The sequence below is a fragment of the Clupea harengus genome, chromosome 23 (genome assembly GCF_900700415.2).
Source record: "Clupea harengus chromosome 23, Ch_v2.0.2, whole genome shotgun sequence".
NCBI lineage: Eukaryota > Metazoa > Chordata > Actinopteri > Clupeiformes > Clupeidae > Clupea > Clupea harengus.
In genome coordinates, this window is record NC_045174.1 from 891,399 (window position 1) to 899,194 (window position 7,796).

The window sequence follows — 7,796 nt, forward strand, 5'->3', positions numbered from 1 at the left end:
CCTGTTTGAAGGCATTAACTGAATCTGGATGTCAGAAGTACCTCGAGGTACAGTACTTTCAGCATGTGTGTGTGTGTGAGTGTGATATTGGTCTGGACAATTTGGGAAACATTTTGCCTGCTTGTGAGATTTGTTTGCCTGGGAACATATAACAGCACTTTCTGCCAGTGGTGCGACAAACAGTTGAGGGACTAACTCAGAAAACATCAGCTTTGTTGACCAGAGATGAGATTTATTTTGTGTGTGTTTCCATGGGAATTTGCAGCTCTGATTGAGTGTCTTGTTCTCTGGTACTGACACAAGTGTTGACCATAGTCGATGAACATTAAAGATGAAATACAAGAAAATACATCTTTTGGAAAAAATGGTCTGCAGTGTCTTTTTTTATAAACCTTGTCTGTGCCTAGATAAGTATATATAATGCATTGTTTTGTTGTTGCTGTTTTTTTTTACTCTTGTCAAACACATGTTAAGTCTTTGTTATTCTTAATCACATTTTAAACCTGCCAGTTTTAAAAGGGACAGGTCCATTTTAGTGCTGTGTTGAATCATGTTGTGGTTCAGATTCATGGATGTTTTTCAATGGCTTGTGGAAGGTGTGGGAACTTTCTTGTGTGCTGACGCACGGCTCAGTGTCTACTTACCACCTCTCTGTCCGCCTTACTCACAGTTTTAAACACGTTCTTGTTGTTGTTGTTGATGAAACTGTCATGCCCGAGTGCCTGGATGTTAACCGGAATGCTTTCTGGAAAAGTGTGAATGTGAAAATGGAAAACCGCTAATAAATGTCTATCAAAAGAGGCTGAGCTCAATCTCAAGGTTAAACGGCTAACAAGAACCTTTTTTTCCCTTTACGCTTACCAGGAAATAAAGAAATTCATTAAGAGCGTCTCCGACAAAATCAAGAAGACCCGAGACAAGTATGGCATAAACGACAACGGCACCACCGAGGTAACTGAGCTACTCTGCCTGAGCCCTGCTACTTTAATCTGCATCCTCTGTGCAGGCATATTAATGTGTGTGTGTGTGTGTGTGTGTGTGTGTGTGTGTGTGTGTGTGTGTGTGTGTTTCTGTCAATCTGCAGCCAAAGGTCCTCTACCAGCTAGACAGGATCACTCCCACCCAGCTTGAGAAGTTCCTGGAGACATGCAGAGACAAGTACATGAGGTAAATAATGCATATTCTTCTGCGTAAAGACCAAGTACCTGAGGTAAATAATGCATATTCTTCTGCGTAAAGACCAAGTACATGAGGTAAATAATGCATATTCTTCTGCGTAAAGACCAAGTACATGAAGTAAATAATGCATATTCTTCTGCGTAAAGACCAAGTACATGAGGTAAATAATGCATATTCTTCTGCGTAAAGACCAAGTACATGAAGTAAATAATGCATATTCTTCTGCGTAAAGACCCACGCAACCCTGCCCCCACTCTCCCTCTGCTGAAGTCCTATAGATGTCGTAGTGGCTAGCCACGGCCGGAATGTTACCATGAATGTAATGAGTTGTAAACGCTGTTATTGACTTAAATGTATACACCTAAATGATGTGTTATTATTACATAGCTTTTTCACGGTATACCTACCTATTCCTTTGCTCTCTCATGAGTGTCTTTACAGCCTGGGCTTGCTCCTGACACTTCAGAAAATATATATTTGTATATTTTCACAAGAACAGATTGTTTATCATATTATGCATATAATGTAAAAACTTAAATTTGGTCTATTATTTTCAAAAGAAACTTCTATGAAATCAAAACCTATATGCACTGTTCATGCAGTTCAATCACATTCTGCAAAATATTGTCACTACAGTGGCTTTGAGATACAACTGAACATTTAGCCCACTTCGTAGAAAATACCAAAATATATCGGTAAAAATATATTTAAAAAAAAAATGTTTGGTCCATATCACCCAGGTCTAGTGTGTAGGGTTGCTCGTGTGTGCGCATGTATGTTTATCTGCTTGTGTGTGTGTGTGTGTGTGTGTGTGTGTGATCAGCTCAGTCATCTTAAAGACGTTATGTCCAGTTGCATTATCAGCAGCTTGCAGCAAATGGCTTGGTTGGATGAGCCCTCTGGCCTGCCATGTTTGACTTGATTTAACCAGGCACACATGTCATGTATGGGTGTGATGCATGATCCAGAACACATTTCACGCCAATTCATTTGGATTAGTTCAAATCTCCTGAAGCAGAGCTTGTTCATTCAGTAAATGCAAAAGAAGCAGGTGTTTTTGTCAGGAAACATTTATGATGGTAAATAAAATAAACAGGTATGTTAACAAGCATAAGTGTTACCTATACAAGATATATAGACCCGGGCTCACATTTATTGGGCAAACCCTACTGAGTTCGTATGGGCAAAATCAGTCTGGGAGCAATATCCAAGTAATCGATTGAGATTGTATTCATAAGAAAGGACACACACCAAAACTACACAGATCATCTTATTTTCACAGGGTCTCTGCAGTATGACCTCTTGGTGACCTGTGTGGTTTGTCCCCTGCGCAGGGCTCAGATGGAGCCAGGCTCGGCGGTGGGGGCCCTCTGTGCCCAGAGCATTGGGGAGCCGGGCACGCAGATGACCCTCAAGACCTTCCACTTCGCTGGAGTAGCCTCCATGAACATCACCCTGGGTGTGCCCCGCATCAAGGAGATCATCAACGCCTCCAAGAACATCAGGTGGGTGTTTAAGATCCGTCTTTGTCAGTGCAACAAGGAGAGTATATAACATGTCTTTTCCCCCCACGGACTGGTAACTTACAATGAAACTTGGCATTTAGCTATCTTAGCATACTCACTAAACTGTGATCACACGGTTTACTCATTCATTGAAATTCATTGGACTAATAAATACTTTGATTTATATACGCTGGTTTATTCAATTTTACACAAGATTGAATGCTGCCAACCTCTCCTTCAACCATGCTATTAATAAGGCAACTTTGATTAATAATTCAATTAATAATTACCTATTCTGAGTTCCAAATTGATAGTTTAATATGATATTGATCTTTACTTTGACCACTGTGGAGGACACGACACTTTGTGTGGAACCCCCTAGGTGGTCAACTTAATCAATCTGCCTTTGTGTTGAATGGTTGATGCCGGTCCAATCGGGTGAGATTATCACCAAATGAGTGCTGTTGTCAGGATAGTACCAATGTTGTCTTGGTGGTCCTCATGAAGACGGTAATACTATTCATTCACAATTGCACCCACATTTATTCGGCGCCCGCTCACAAGGTAAGGTACCTACATTATTCTGGTGCCCATGTGAGGCTGGTACCAATTGTACCTACACAACTCACCTTCTCAATGCTACTTTTCCACTGTAGAAATACTTAATAATACTATGATATTAGATATAGTTCTGTGTACAATTTCAGGATAACCAGTATTACTTCTGATATACATTTACTTGGATAATCAGTCTGTGAAGCACTATTCAAATTGTCTATTTCTGCTTTCTGTAACGTGTTGTATGAGTAGTAGGCGTAATGAAGGGCGTATGTTTACATATGTGAGGATCTTAGCAGCACACACACACACACACACACACACACACACACACACACAGAGAGACAGACATACCTTCACGTGCTGAATAGGTCTTATCATTCAGTCTGATTGATCTCCTTTCTCTCAACAGTTGATTGGGTGTATTCAGGTATTATGGGGACATTTGCTGTTTATTGAGCTGACCTAATGCTCCAGTCTAACCAATCAGCCGTTCAGTTTCCTGGGGATCCGATTCCCCTGGGGCCATAATTAACTCCAACACGGCCCGCTAACGTCAAACCAACATTAGCCAAAGCCAACATTAACTAGATTAGCAATATTTATGTGGACGCTTCAGATGTCTGTGCTAATGTGTTCTATTTTCTCCTCTCTTCCCTACTCTGCTCTCTATCCCAATCCCTTCCTCCGACAACAGCACTCCGATTATCACCGCAAACTTAGACGTGGATGATGATGCTGACTTCGCCCGTCTGGTGAAAGGCCGTATTGAGAAAACGCTGCTAGGAGAGGTAGAGTATCTATGAGCTTACAATCATTCCAAAAGGATACTGTCTGGTTATGTAAACCAAGGCCAAAGTGCCTGTACGTGGTGCTTACATAGTTCAGGTGTTTGGAATCTGTCATCAATGTTCATCTGCTTACTGCGTCCACCGCCCAGTATTTTGATGTTTTTAAGTGGTAGGGTAGGTGATAATATCGTAAAGTGCCATAACAATTGTTAAACAATAAAAGATAAGTTCAAGCCAAATTATTCAGAAAATCACAATACCTGCCAAATGTAACATGAAGCAATGATTTTACAGCATTAAAACAAGGAGGTGATATGGTGGTGTGCATGAATGATGAGTAGTTCAGGATCGGAAAAAAACAGTGTTTCTTTGTTTACTTGAATGTGTTTTGTGAATTGTTTGCTTCTCTGGGAACAAGTTGCCGTTGTCCTCTCCATTATCACATTTACACTTCTCGACAGTCGACACATTTATGTCGGGTTTATTTTCACCTCACTCCTCTGAAGAAAACTTAAAGGGTTTTCTTCAGAGGAGTGAGGTGAAAATAAACCCGTCATAAATATGTCGATACAAATGTGCCTCACTTCCTTAGTTGAATTGAGAAGGATGATAAGAGGATGAGTTTTTTTCCAACCTGAAAATGTGACCCACATGAACCGTGCAGATCCATTAACAAAACAGTAATAGAACATAGGCGTATCTTCAGTGAACGGAGTGTTGTATTTTACCTTCAATGAATGGAGGCAAGACCAATCAGAGAGAGTTTAGAGGAAACTAATTGGAAATACTTGTGTCTCACTGGCTGATAGCTCTGTCAATTCTTCAATTGATGTGGATTAGAGCATGGATCGGGCCGAATTTTTCTGTCCGAGCCCGACCCGCGTCCGACAGAGTAGTGCCCGAGCCCGGCCCGAGTCCGACAGCCTTTCAAATATTTCGTCCGAACCCGACCCGAGCCCGACGGAATCATTGTCTCAACTGTTCATACTAATGCCACATTTACGTACGTTTTTTATGAATAGCCTGGCTTTATTAAACTCGGGCATCAACAGATAAATGCTCGCTCACACAAACAAGCCATGTCGGGTCGGGTATCCATCCTCTAATGTGGATACAGTCAGTCAGTGAGAGGAAAGGCATGGATATATGCCAGTGAAGAGGGGGATCGAAGCACAAATAGCCGCCCATGCCGGGGTAGGAAAGCAAGATGTGTTAATGGCGCTGTAATGTAGCATCTCCTGCTGCTAGTATTGCCATTCTCCTAACGCCTCTGTTCACACCTCGTTCAGATCTCGGAGTACATCGAGGAGGTGTTTCTTCCGGACGACTGTTTCATCCTGGTGAAGCTTTCCCTGGAGAGGATTCGACTCTTGCGACTGGAGGTGGGACCTGTTTTTTCTTTCTTTCCCCCCTTTGGTCTTCTCTCTGTCTCGCTTATGTTTTTCTCTCCCTCGGAATCATCACACCCCCACCTCTGCTAACTTCGATATCTTCCTTTCCTCTCCTGCCCCCCCACCTCCCCACCCCCCAACCCCGGCCAGGTCAATGCGGAGACGGTGCGTTACTCTATCTGCATGTCCAAGCTGCGGGTGAAGCCCGGGGACATCGCGGTGCACGGCGAGGCGGTGGTGTGCGTGTCGCCGCGGGAGAACAGCAAGAGCTCCATGTACTACGTGCTGCAAACGCTCAAGCAGGACTTACCCAAGGTAGGACCACCGCTGCCATCCAATCAACCCAATCAACACCACAGCCCTATGTTTATGTTCTGAGAGAATGAAGATCAAGGGGGTAAATAAATCCCTTGTGTACGTGCAGTGATCAGTCGTCCGGGCCAACTATTTTAAAAAGCTTCAATCACTCAAGCAGGACTTACCCAAGGTAGAGCACATCCAATCAAACCAATCAACACCTGAGCCATATGTTTATGTTCTGAAAGTAGCCGCTGTGCTATCTAGTCTCTTCAGGAGTGGTGAGGAGAGAATGAAGATCAAGGGGGTAAATAAATCCCTTGTTTACGTGCAGTGATCAGTCGTTTAAAAAAAAAAAAAAAGCTGCTCAAGGCTTATGCACAGACTCGAATGTGCGAGTGAACTTCATATACATTGAAAGGCTGAGGGTGTTTGAAGGTTTGAAGGTTTGAAAGTTGACTGAGTTAATTGACTCCGCAGCGGATTGGGTTATGTTTGTGTGGGCCGCTCAGGAGCCAATGAGGTGTAAACATCAAAGCTCAGGAGCCAATGAGGTGTAAACATCAAAGCTCAGGAGCCAATGAGGTGTGAACATCAAAGCTCAGGAGCCAATGAGGTTTAAACATCAAAGCTCAGTAAAACTCCCCCATCCTCTGCTGAGCCACAACAGCATGTCATTTCAGGAAGTGAAGTGTCCTTGTGTTGATTGCAAATTTAGAATGTGACAAGGTATACACATGTGACTGTATGTATCTCTGTTGTTTATATGTGTATGTATGAGAGACTGAGCGGCTGACACTCTGGGAGACTGAGACTGAGAGAGGTGTGTGTGTGTGTGTGTGTGTGTGTGTACGTATGTTTGTAATGTTTCATGTTTTTGTGAGTCTATGTTTGAGCTGCCTGTGGGAGTACACTGTAGTTTAGGCCCCGGGGATCTTAATAGGCCCCCTCTCCAGCATCTTCTCTTCTCCCCCCCCACTCCTGCTGGGTTAGGTGGTGGTGCAAGGGATCCCTGAGGTGGCCCGCGCCGTCATTCACATTGACGAGGCGAGTGGCAAGAAGAAGTTAAAACTGCTCGTGGAGGGAGACAACCTGCGGAGTGTCATGGCGACCCATGGCGTGAAAGGCAGCAGGACGACCTCCAACAACACTTATGAAGTGAGTGACCTCGGCATCGTGCGTCTCAGCTGAAGCACCCGGCTTCTGTGTCTACACAACAGACAGAGTTGAAACAGGGCGATAAATGTCCTGTCGATCTGTTCCAGGTTGAGAAGACCCTTGGCATAGAAGCGGCCCGCACCACCATCATTAACGAGATCCAGTACACCATGGTCAACCACGGCATGAGTATCGACCGCAGGCACGTTATGCTGCTGGCTGACCTTCATTGTCCTATAAGGTGTGTGTGTGTGTGTGTGTGTGTGTGTGTGTGTGTGTGTGTGTGTGTTTGCGCGGGCTGGAGAGATGTTTCTCTTATGTAACGTCAAGATTACCTTATAGTTCTGTCTTCCTAAAAACACAACAAGTGGATTATAGGTCATTTTAGGCGGTGTTATGTAATTACACCCCCTTTTGACATTTGACTCTCTCTCTCTCTCTGTCTGTGTGTGTGTGGCTGTGTTTCTGTTGTTATTTACTATTTAAAGGGAGAGATCTTGGGAATAACCAGGGTTCGGCCTGGCTAAAATGAAGGAGAGCGTGCTGATTGCTGGCGTCCTTTGAGAAAACTGCCGATCCATCTGTTCGACGCAGCGTACTTTGGACAGAAGGGACTCTGTTTGTGGTGAGAAAGCTCATCCCCTACCTATTTCCAGATTTTTTTGTTTTCATATCAAACCATTTGAGAGTTATCGGTGGCTTGAACCATGATTAAACAGACCGTGAAATGACCATTGCAGAATCCACATTAAAAATAAAATGCACAAATTTAAGACAAAAAAAGAAAACTTCCCAGATTAAGTGTTGTTTTTTCTTTCTCTAGGTGTGTCTGAGTGCATCATCATGGGCATTCCGATGAACATTGGAACCGGCTTGTTCAAGCTGCTCCATAAGGCCGATAAAGACCCAAACCCACC

At 43.5% G+C, this 7,796-nt stretch overlaps 1 pseudogene; it reads left to right on the forward strand.

Annotated features, from left to right (window-relative positions):
* Positions 1 to 771: 771 nt before the first annotated feature.
* Positions 772 to 7,490, forward strand: LOC116218765 (annotated as a pseudogene).
* The last annotated feature ends 306 nt before the right edge of the window (positions 7,491 to 7,796 follow it).